This window comes from Nymphalis io, chromosome 8, assembly GCF_905147045.1.
Source record: "Nymphalis io chromosome 8, ilAglIoxx1.1, whole genome shotgun sequence".
In the NCBI taxonomy this organism is placed as follows: Eukaryota; Metazoa; Arthropoda; class Insecta; order Lepidoptera; family Nymphalidae; genus Nymphalis; species Nymphalis io.
Window position 1 is genome coordinate 10,705,792 of NC_065895.1, and position 12,709 is coordinate 10,718,500.

The 12,709-nt window shown below is 31.0% G+C and overlaps 1 protein-coding gene and 1 long non-coding RNA gene across 2 annotated transcripts in view; one reads left to right on the plus strand and one right to left on the minus strand.

Annotated features, from left to right (window-relative positions):
* Nucleotides 1-12,709, plus strand: part of LOC126769950 (uncharacterized) — a 148,353-nt gene that overhangs the window by 115,112 nt on the left and 20,532 nt on the right. The gene's annotated exons all lie outside the window — the stretch shown is intronic.
* Nucleotides 928-5,107, minus strand: LOC126770124 (uncharacterized). The gene is made up of 3 exons (XR_007669439.1): nucleotides 4,799-5,107; nucleotides 4,377-4,495; nucleotides 928-1,834 (listed from the first exon to the last, which is right to left on the minus strand). It is a non-coding gene; the product is annotated as an uncharacterized LOC126770124 (long non-coding RNA).

Genomic DNA, 12,709 nt, shown 5'->3' on the forward strand with positions numbered 1-12,709 from the left:
TTTACAAATATATATTCGTCGGACTTAATTATATTTATCTATAAACACAAAAGTTAAAATAAAAGAAACCTATACATAAAAATCACGAAAATTCAATTGAAAAAGTAGTAACTATGAAAACTCAAATTGCATTGTAGAACTTTTGAACTGCACGTGTCTTGGACATTCGATTCGATTATATTATCGAGCTATTGTGATTCAATTCTATTCTACTTTAATGAAAACTCAGTAGGAGGTCAAATCGTTACTTGAAGTATTTTACTGTTTCATGTAGTTTGTTACATCTAAAACTCGTCGTAATAAAAGAACTTGTCCAATAAAGGAATTTGTTTGTTAATATTTTTTGCAGTTTTTACTTTTGAAAAAAGTTCGAAAATGTTTGTAAGCTCATTGGTTAAATAATGTATCATCTACTACCATTGACCAATGATCTTTCAAATAAAAGTCAAATAGCTTAGCTGACTCTGATCAATCTTACGTAATTGAATTGTATATAACAAGCAAATACAGGTAGCCGAATCCAGGTATGTTTAAAATTCTAAAATATTAAAAAATAGACATAATATAAGCTGTTTATCTCTATTTTATCAAACATTTGAAAACTTTTAAATATATAATTTAATGTACACATATAAAATTACTTGTGTTATTATATACTAAGCTGTGCTTCTGCCTTCAATATTAGAACCTTCAATTATAGACTATAAGCGTTTTCATGATCTTAATAAAATACAATCAATAATTAATTAGGAATTAGTTACAATTCATTATATTATGAATTATTGAGTTAGATTAATTGATGGTAAGTAATCACAACCCATTGGAACTGTACTAAATATTAGCCAATCCAAACACCAGAAATTCACTGTCAATTGAATGAACTAAGATGTAAGTCCCTTTTGCCTGTAATTACAGTGGCTTGCTTACCCTTCAAACTAAAACGTCAATCAATGCATAAATATAAATTTGGAACTAAAACAATTGGTGATTTCATAAATACCTACATAATAATATAGGGATATAGATAGATTTTTATTTACCTTAAAAATTAGTATGATAAAAAAACTCAATAACAAAGTGGATAAAAACACTCACTTACTGTGATAATGAGACACTTCTACAACATACTCATTGATACACACACACTCGAACACATGCACACATACACCATTTCATTTTGAGATTTGAATATTTGCATTAACGTAGTACTCAACACTTGTATTGCATTAACGTAGTACAATGGATTAAAAAATATATATTTTTACGTCTCGTTATGGAAGAGCGAGGTCTCCTAACAAATGCTATATTCCTTAAAAAGATAACTGAACCACAAACATTCTTGTGTCAAATTATTTAACGCAAATAATTTTTTTATTGAAAATGAATATAAATATTATTTCTTTATTACATTTACCATTAATACAACTGCTTATTTATTTGGTAATATATGATAGTTACTCGTTAAGTGTGTAAATGTTATATATTTATACTATTTATTCATTATTCAAACTTATTTATTAGCAACAGCTTTTCAAAATTATTTTCTTATTTGTATTTTGTATTGTTTATATTACCCATTATTATTATTCGTATAACATTACAAGACAGACTCGTATAAAGTCTTACCACAAAATCTTTATAGCTACTTCATGTACGAGCACACTGATACAGCTTTATTACATGTGTGTGTAGAATTGTAGGCACTCGTAAGCTCATACGGAACTTCAGATATATTTTAAGGTCGTTTGATCCAGACATGTCCGATACAAGACTCTATTCCCCGTGAAGTCGTAAATCGTATGCGGTGAAACATCCTCTTGAATATTTAAACAGGCTGAAATATAAAATGTTATTTCAAGTTTTAACTTTCATGGTTCGCTTCCGATATTTATTCCGAAGTAAATGTAACCCGCCGGCTGCGAGAAAGTATCGTAAAAAATTAGCTATTCGATATTTTTTAAAACAAACACTCATATTACAAGTATAATAGTGGTGGTAATATTCAGATCATATGGTCAACAGCGCCAAATGATAATATTGTAGTAGCATAAAATAAATATATGTTTTTAACCCAAGTTATATAAATGTAATTGTTTAACATGTTTTCAAAAATAAACTTTGAAACGCCAAAAAACTTTGAAAGGAAAATACAGGCACAAGGGTCACAACTCCTTAGTTCAAACTCAATCAATTCGCGATATGAGGAATAGACGAATAAATAATTAATGTTTCTTACATCGCCAATGTTGGCCTACCAACATTGCCTACAAACAAAAAACTATAGGTTTAATATTCACGTATTTATTCCCCACATTATGAATATCCCTTTTTGGACGAGCCAGAAAAGCCGATATCCATTTATGTCGTCAAAATACGAGAAAACGTGTAAATTTGTTTCAAAATCTCCTTGCTATGTTTTTGATGTAAGTGGCAGCCGATTTACAAAAGCACTTGGTACTTATTACGTGTACCTTTTGGATATTACAAAAGTTAGAAACGGGACATAAAGCCCCTGTAATTACACCGGCTCAATCACCCTCCGTATCGGCATAACAGCGCTGAACATAAAATAAACTTTATGCGTCATTTCTTAGCAATTCAAAATTTGTATTTGGGCGAAACGTACGTGGAGCAAACAATAAATATACATTGCCTACTGAATTCCATGATATGTTTATTGTATGTAAATAATTATTTATTCCGTTTTTTTTGTACATCTTTACTTTGCGAAAGGACTTTGTTCAAGCCCTGCCACCTGGCTAGGTATCACCGATCATCAATATTCTATCGCAAAACAGCAGTACTTAGTATTGTTGTGTTCCAGTTTGAAGGGTGAGTGGGCCAGTGTAACTACAGGCACAAGTTTCATAACATATTAGTTCCCAGAGTCAGTGATGTATCTACGATGTTATCAAATTTTTAATGTATAATGTAATACCAATTAATGTTATTTTGATTTTATACGAATGATTGAATGAATTTGCAATCGATCGCTCCGCGCATTGCCTATGTATTGAATATTTATTAACCGATGGAAGCAATTTAGAAAATACATTAAAATTAGTAACAAAATTACAAATTCAACGTAGCCATTACACAAAACGAAAGCTGTTTACCAAACAACAATCAAATTTCAATACAGTGTAACCATTATGTCAGATCGTAAAAGGGAATTGGAACGTCGGCGGTATATTGATGACGTCTATCCCTCATTGTAAGGTATCCAATATCAATGGGGGAAAGTTCAAAATACACCATCAATAATGTTTATTTTGCTCGACAGATATTCAATAACAAAAGCGTTTATTACGAAACATTTAAGATGACACCTTATAAGGTTCTGCAAATTGTGCAATACTAAAGACGTTTGTTATTTTAGTATGGCTTTACAAATCGCTGATCGAAAGCATTGAATATGTAATGTTAAAGATATTTTTCTCGGTAATTGTTATCAAAATAACGTTTAAATAAAATAAATGTTGATTTACATCATATAGAGCATTTCATCTTTACTTCAAGATGTAGTAGTAAAATAAATATTAATAAGCAAATTACTATGTTTTCGTAATTAATAATATCCTGGGACATTATTCACACACGGCCATCTGATCCCAAATTAAGCAGAGCTTGTACTATAGAAATACAACTGATATACTACATATACTACTTTTCTTTTGTAAATACATACTTATATAGATATTTATACCCAGACTCAGGACAAACAGACATGTTCATGCACACAAATGCCTGTCCTGCGTGGGAATCGAACCCACAACCCTCAGCGTGGAAGGTGAATCTACTAACCTCGCCAACCGGCTCAAAATTATTTTGATGATAATTTTTAACACAAGGTTTTTATTGACGTCAGTATTTTGAATAATAAAATAACGAGAAGGAAATATACATAAATACATTTCTAAAATGTAACATGTGTGGAAAATTCATATAAATATTTAATTAATTTTATAATAATTACATTGAGAACAAGGAATAGAAGGATCCTTAATTTTAGTTTAATTTATTTGTTTAAAAATAATAATAATTAACCATAATTCAAATATATAACAATTAATGTTTAACTAAAACCAAAATTCTGTGACGGAGAGACCCAAGAAACGGAGTGAGTGCCATGGAGTCCTACATACTCCCCCCACTTAATGTGGGGGAAACGTAAAGACGCATATCTTCAATGACTAAAAAAAATAGTCAGATAACTCAATTAAAATTTGGCTATAATGATTAAATGAAGAATACCAATTATATTTTAAATAAATATTTTAAAATGTCCTTTAAGAAAATTAATTTTCAAAGTAACTATAATGAATTTGTTACACTTAAAATATTTGACGTAAATTATTATACGTATATTATTCCACCTGTAATGAATGACAGTATTTGATATTTTCAACGTATTTCCGCCTTGAAAAACTCTTAGATTTGCCCTTTTCCCGCTGACTTAACAATCTCGATATCTGTGATTTCATCTTGAAACACCCTTGAAATGCGAAAACAATTTTCTTATAACATTTTCCTATGGATATAATGTGTGTGACAGCTGACTTTTCTGCCATTATATAAAATGCTATCTTGAACATTACAATAAATAACAACCAACAAAAAAATTGTATATCACAAAGTTGTATGCTACATAATATATTATCAATAACCAGCAAAGCATGCATTTCAATACTGCAATATTAAAATAAGTATATTTACTGATGTGACTCACGTGTCACCTTAATTAATCGTAATATAACAGAAACACCACGTCATTAACACCAACTGTACAAAGTCTTACCTCAATTGGATGAAATATGTGTGAATATATTGAAATAAGATTTTTTATTCGTAAAATTCTTATAATCATTTTTTAATGTGAAACATTACGCCAATAGGCACGCCTTGGGGGTAAAACCAACTTGTATGCCGTGACCGGAAACGGCATGACGTTCTCTTATGCCGTTATGCTCCCTCTCTGCCACCGCGCTCTACTCCCTTTTGCGTGGCGCGTATACGTATAGTTCGTTACATTATATTATATTATCATAAAATTAAAATATATATTCATTTTATCAACGAAACTATTTCATTTACATATATAGTATATTTTTATTGATCTCCTTTTGATATTAAATTCTTTCAATATTTATTGTAAGTGCGCACTTTCTCTTGCTCTGAAGCGATAAAACGAGCGATAAGAAGTTATTTTTTTTTATTTGCCAGTTAAGTGCATTAAAAATAAATAAAACAAAAATAAAGAGCATTAATATAAAACGTTTAATTAAAATTTAAAAGCTACAGAAAATCAGTCGCCATAGAAATAATCTGAAAGCCCTCCCTGACGTTTCTAGTTACGTCAACCGGGGGTTTATCTCCGGCGATTATCCACGTAGATCCACTGCCGGCCCGGCTAATTACGTCCATTATGCCGGTTACTGCTGATGTTACTCTACGTATAAAATAGAACACTGCTTACAGATCAAATTGACTTCACATTATTGTTCGAAAGTGATAAACGAATACGTCGTAAAATTTTAAATGCACGCTAAATTGAGTTTATTCAAAATATGTAGAAGGCACATGCTTTATTATTTATTATATGTATTTATGCTGTAATAATAACAATGCTTGAACCTTGGCCGATGATGCAGGTTCAAAGAACACCAAATTTGTTTCGTTTAATTTGTGTTTACAATTCGTCTCTTGCTCAGTAGGAAGGAAAATATCGTGAGGAAACCCCCACGTGTCTAATTACACTGAAATTTATTCAACATTCACCAACCTTCATTGGAGTCGCGTGGTGAAATGAGCTCTAAACCTCCAAAAACGGCTTACCCCAGCTGTGGGACACTTACACTTACACTAAACTGTTTCGTTGTTTGTAAATCGTGTTATAGTAAAATTAAAAAGAAAAGAGTCATCATGGCTCAGTGGTTAGAAACCGTGGATTTGAACGTACATTTTTTTAATAAAATAGTTTAGCTAAGTCTAAATGATCACCATGGACTACAGTGGCACTGTAGTCGATGGTGAACATTCAGGAAATATTAACTGTTCCTTACATTGCCACTGCGCCATGAACCTTGGGAACTAAGATGTTACATGTCCCTTTTGTATTTGTAGTTACACTGGCTCACTCACCCTTGAAACCGGAACACAACAAGACTAAGTATTGCCTACCTTTGATTTTGAATTTTTAATTATATATAAGAGTATGCATATAGGTATGTTACATATTGTTATTAAACGTCTAAGTATTTAATTACTTTTAATTATAAGTTGATTTGTAAGTACACACTACAATCGATTATTGTTCCTCCAAAAAAAAAAAAAATTATAGATGTTGCTTGGAAGAGATTACTGTAATTGTTAAGGCCGGTCAGGCAGATCTTTGCATACTTTATGTACTACCAATTTTTGTATAAAATTTGTAAATTGTGTACAATAAATACATAATACATAAATATTATAAAATAAAGCCCTACCACCAGAGGTTAAAATCGAAATAAGTAACAATATTTATAGCTGAATATACTCGTATTATACGACGAAGTAGATAAAGTAAACCAGTAAATCTTTGGTTCTATCTCAATATTATGGCATAATATATGGGTTACAAATGTCACGTTTGGTTTTCGTATCGAAATAAGATTCAAAGTAATGCATCGTATTTTCTCTGAAATCCAAATACACAATTCCTGCTATAGCACAACGAAATTTAATTTCGCAAATGTGACTACCCATAAAATGTGGAAATTGGAACATTCCCGTCTGTGGTTCATGCATAATGCATGCTCAACAACAATCCGAGTTACCAGGTGTCATTCATCAAACGCGGGACCATTAAACTCGTTTGAAACTATAGTTTGTGAATAATATTTAATATACTTTCTTATACTCGTACATTACACTAAATACCATAAAACAAGTGACTGAAACAAAAATGAAAATGTTATTTGTCAATGAGGTCAGTTTATATGAATTATATGAAAGTAAAAGCAAATATCGGCTAATGTTCCAAAGCTGGAAAGAGGAGGCTTGGAGCGTATTCCGCCACGCATTCATCCGGATACAAATATAGCAGATTTGTGCCTGACTCATACGGAATTTTTATTCATCAGATGAATTATAAACACAAATTGAGCTCATGAAAATTCACTGATATTTTTCCGGGTTTTAATCTGAAATCAACGGTTGAGATTCTTGTGTTCTCACTACTGGGCCATCTTGGTTCTACAAACTAAATCATTTAGTTAAATTATAATTTGTAATTTGGTGGATAGTAACTATATCCTACTGCTGGATAAGGGTTCACTAAAATAAAAAATGAGATTTCTTTTTTTCTTTCGGTCATGCTATTCTAGTTGATGTATATTTATATGATGGAATGTCGTCCCACATTTTCAGGATTCCTCGCAATGTAGAAAACATTGCGAGCTCACTGTACAATATAAACAGACATGAATTACGTCTACAGGACAAGCTATGATTTGAATTTTAAACATGATCGATTATATATTTTGCAATCGCGTAGTAATTGTGTGTGATTTTATAATGAAAATAATAAGCATAATCTCCGTTATTTAATAATTTACTAGAAAATTATGAAACGATCGAAACGATAATGAAATGCGTACAAAATCCGCTAGAATTACCTACCTTTGCCTCTCGGGGACTTGTTGGGCGATGTTTTGCGGATCCTTCGAATTATGCCTGTATAACAATGCAGTGTCCGTTGGTCCTAAACAAACTGTTATAACGCGAACTTTCGTCTTGTCATAGGATTCTTGGGTCTGTAATATAAAATGCATTAGGGTTTTTTGAATAAGAAGGTAGAAAAGTGATTTGGCCAATGATAAGTGGTCATCTCTACCTATGGATACATATATGTTACTCTAAAGCGTTGATAGAAGAATAAAGTTAAATATTATATTGTCTGCCTCATTAGCTTAATGGCTTGGGTTACTCTATCGAAAAGTAGTCAATAGCAACTCGAAGTCTGGAGGCTGAAAGTGTGTACACACTCGTGCCTCAAAAAGTACAAAAATCCGTTGGCTACGCGCCTGAACTTTTTCTGATGGTATCAGATTATCGTCCCATGGGATTATGAGATTGAACCTTTATTTGTGCACATATTTGTGCTCTATAATATTTCTGGCACAGTTAGCTAGTCTCCCATTTTATTATATAGACCCAATTCGTCTTTCAAACCCAAGACCGCTGAAGTTACTCGAATCAGTAAGAAGATCATTTAAATGATTAATAACTAAATATAGCAATTATAACAAGCAAAATAAAATATCAGTTAAATTTTATATCCACATCAAAGAAACTTTTTGCAATGATTATTTTCTTGACTTGTTGTAAAATGTTAGTACGTATTAAAATTCTTACTGCGATATAATTGCTGAACTGTAGAACGGCTGTTTTTGTGGCTGTGTAAACAGGGAAATGAGTTGTTTGCTTCAAAGCCAGTAATGATGACATATTTAAAACAATGCCACCACTACCACCGTGGTCTGCCCCCATCACCTCAAGAGCTTTTAATGTACTGGTTACTGTTGCTGTCTGTAGATAACATTTTAATATCATGAGTAAAGAGTTCACAGATATATCCATGACGCCTACAGCTACTAGTCCCAAACTAACTGATACAAGGCAATTTCAACTTATTAATGGAGAAGTACATAATAAGTAAAATTGCTTAAATTAAAATATATTTTAAAATAAACACTTTCGTCATATCGGCCGATACTTTCTATAAAATAATGCTCTCTACTCAAACGACTATCCTATTTAATTTTATACACTAAAATCCTAAATTAAGTCAAAGTAAGTGGAAAATTTACCGAATAGAACCCTTATTTAAACGAGATAGGATATTTATTTAACAGTAATGTTATATACCATATTATATGCTGGATATTTCGTACTTGATACAAAATACCAAATAAAAAATAGTTAAAGATAATTTATATACATATAAGATAAAACAAAATTATAGTTATACGTACATAAGTATTTATAAATTGTGATGCAATATAATCAATGTATAATATTATTTTCAAAATACATCAATATATTGCTACGAAATGTTTCTTATATATATTTCCAAAACTTTAATTGTTTAAATTATGTTATACTCCTTGGTATGATAATGTCATTGTACATTTATCATTCCAATTCGATTTTCAAACTTTGCTTTTCAAAAATATACTTACAAAATTAACATCGACAGTCTTCTTATAAAAACCCTCTTCATCACATATAACCGCAGCATTATTTATAACAGCATCGAGTCTTCTGTATTTGTCCAAAACTTGACTATACGCGGTTGAAAGTTGTTCCTCGTCTGAGATGTCACATTTTATGAACTTAGCTCTCAGGGCACCGAACTTGTTCAATAGTTCTCCCTCTAGGGCTCCCCCTTCGCGTTCCAACACGTCTAAGAACGCGACGTGCTGTAATATCAAATTCGAACGAGTTCAATTTAAGAAGTTTTATGGCGTCTGCTCTGACAAAATTTTGATATTACTTTTCTGAGCCTCGTATGCCTCGTATTGATAGTCAAAACATTCATTGTTTTGCTAAAAAATATTCCGATATTATTCGATATTTACTTTTACTAATTATGTTAAGAGTAATCTATTATGTTTGTGATCTAATGATAATATTTTAACGCTAATGCGTTAAAATAATAAATTATTATTTTGCTTTATTCTAGGACTATTCTATAATAGATTGAAATAAATCTGAGACAAGATATATTTTAAATATATTATAATTAAATAGTTTGTATTGAATTGTCATTTTACCGGATCAGAATATAAATTCTACCGAGAACAACTGGCATTAACTTATTGTATGTATTAACTTTTTTAAACAAATTAAATATCACGTTAACTGTAAACAAAAGTTTTTTTTTTGTTTTTTGTCAATTAGAGCAACAGCTTTTATTTGAATGTTAAGTTAGCCTGTAATCGGTACATACTTTGTAACACTATTTTTAAATATGCAATAAGACATGTATTCCATAACGTTATATACTATATAACGTTGCCTTCCTAATAAATAAATACCTAAATAAAAAATTAACAATACTTAACTGTGAGTTTTTATAATCTATTTAAAAATATTGAGTAATAAATTTTATAAAAGTTTTCTTAACATAATATTTAAATAATTAAATTGATAAAGTTAAAACATACCCTGGCATTTAAAGCTAACAAACTTCTAACCAATCCCGCACCTATACCAGCCGCACCACCTGTCACTAAAATAACTTTCCCATCAATACTCCAAGAAGTCACTTTATCCTCCATTACAGCTCTGCGTAAAGGATGGAAAACAATGTCTCAAGTAATATACCTATATTGAAGCTAATTCTCCGACAAACAAAACAATATTTATTATCAAATTTGAAATGAACATAGAACTTATCGGTCTAATTCTGATATGTATGTCGATTAAAACCAGCTATCAGATAAGGTGGTTTCGACAATTCCGATCTTTGACGATTGTGATCCTCAAATATTTCGATCTACGAACTAATATTGTTCGGGTGTGTTCGACCGTTATACGCTGATTATGTTTACTTTGACTTTGACCGTGTCAATAAGATTATTGTTCTTTATTATCTAATGCCCGATATGCGTTGCTTTTATAAAATTAATTATAAGCCACTCGACTAACGTTAAATTATTCTTCGTGCTTAAATTTATAACAATTATCACTGCGATTGGTTGAATGATATAGAAGTAGTGCTACTATCTTGTGGAGATTTAAATAAAAGTAGACAATATAAAAACCTTTTCCATGAAAAAAATTTTATGTGCGCCAACTTTCGTGACAATTAATAAAACTCTGTACAAGTCGATTAATCTCAAACAAATATGCCATCATCCATTAAGCTGGTGAAACATGGAAGTTACTGTCTGTATATACCAATTTTCATTAGGATCCGTTACATAAGCTAATGTGCTATAAAAGTAGGCAGTCTGGCAAATGGCCACCTGATGTTAAATGGTTACCACTGCCGATAGACAATGCTGCTGTAAGAAATTTTAGCCATTCCTTACATCGCAAATGCATCAGAACTAAAAAGTTATGCCCCTTGTGCCTGTAATAACATTAGGCCACTCACTGCTTAAAACAGAACATAGCAATACGAAGCAGAGCTGCTTTGCGGTAGAATAATTGATGAGTGGGTGTTACCTACACAGATTGCACAAAGCCTAACACCATGTAAATTTTGAGGAAACCTTCATATTATTCCAGGTTTTTTTTTAAAGTTATACAAATAAAGATGATATATGATACTTAAAAATGGTAAGTTTCACTTATAAAACAGAGCAGGAGTTAAGCTCTGTATACGACTTCTCTCTTATTCTAATTTAATAGGCCCAAAAATATTGCTATCCCGTTCTTATGTGTGTTATTATAAGAGTAGCAAGTATTTAAGATATGTTTTTTTACGTTATATTATATGACCTTATAAACGTTGCTTAGCGACTGTATAGGTTAGCACTGATTTATATTTTTTGTCATTATTGATTTGACATTCAAAGGAGACACAGCATAGCTTGATTAATCAATGGCTAAAATTATTTATAAGTAAGCTTAAAGACTTTGTAAAATAGCCGAGGCCTGATGATATTCTGATGATATTCTCGCAACATACATCGACCTACGCAGTTATTCCAAATGGAAACGAGACAATTAAGTAAGGGTTTTTTTGAGTGCACAAGTATGTACGCAAGTACAGGAGGACTCTTTTACCTTCACTCTTATAATACATTTCATTAGTTCGATCTGATATTCGAACCCAGGAGTAATTTGCAGACGTAAAAGCTAGCTGGCTTAGCTCAGCTACTTTTGTGAACTGTAAAATATACAAATAAGACTTAGAATGGGAAAATATATCCACGTATAGAAGTCAGTAGTATATTTTAATGTTGTGAATGCCTTTTTCATTCGCATTTTTTTTACTTTTAATAAAACGAGAGTGGTAAAGCTGATGTGATTTATTAAATTCATTCAGTTAGTAAGTGCTTCTCAAATGGTAACCGCGGGCAATCTCGATTTACTCTGAGTGGTTTCGGAACTCAGCACTCTAGAGTTCTTAAGGCATGAATCTCTGGTCAGCTGTTTCAAGCTCTTGTACAGATTTCATTATTGTTTTTTTTAATTCTACATTAAATGTTAACTTTCAGTGCTTGTTAAGATTGAGAACTATTTAACTTCTTTCAAATTTATTAAAGAAGTTTTATCGATTTCTCATAATTATTTATCGTACAGTTTGCACTTTATATTGAAGATAATTAAACAAAAAAAATAGATGTGTGTTTTGTCTTTTAGAAAGATGCCATTTTGAATGTCAATAGATAATTTTATTGTGAAATATTTAGATTTATATATTTATACAAATAAACATTCATTGTTAACACAGTACTTCAGAGTACAGAGTAAATATTATCGCTAAAGTAAATATTGCCATTAAATAAATTCTGACGCTGAATGAATTTTGTTTTATTTAATTTTGATTCATGATAATTATTATAATTATACTCTAATAAAAAAACCTCAAAAATGTTCAAGCTTAAAAATGCAATACAATTTATAATTTTTGGTCGAATTTCAACCACTGGGTGACCACTAGTAACAATAACCCTAACAAGATTTACAGCCGCATAATTGAAATGGAACATTC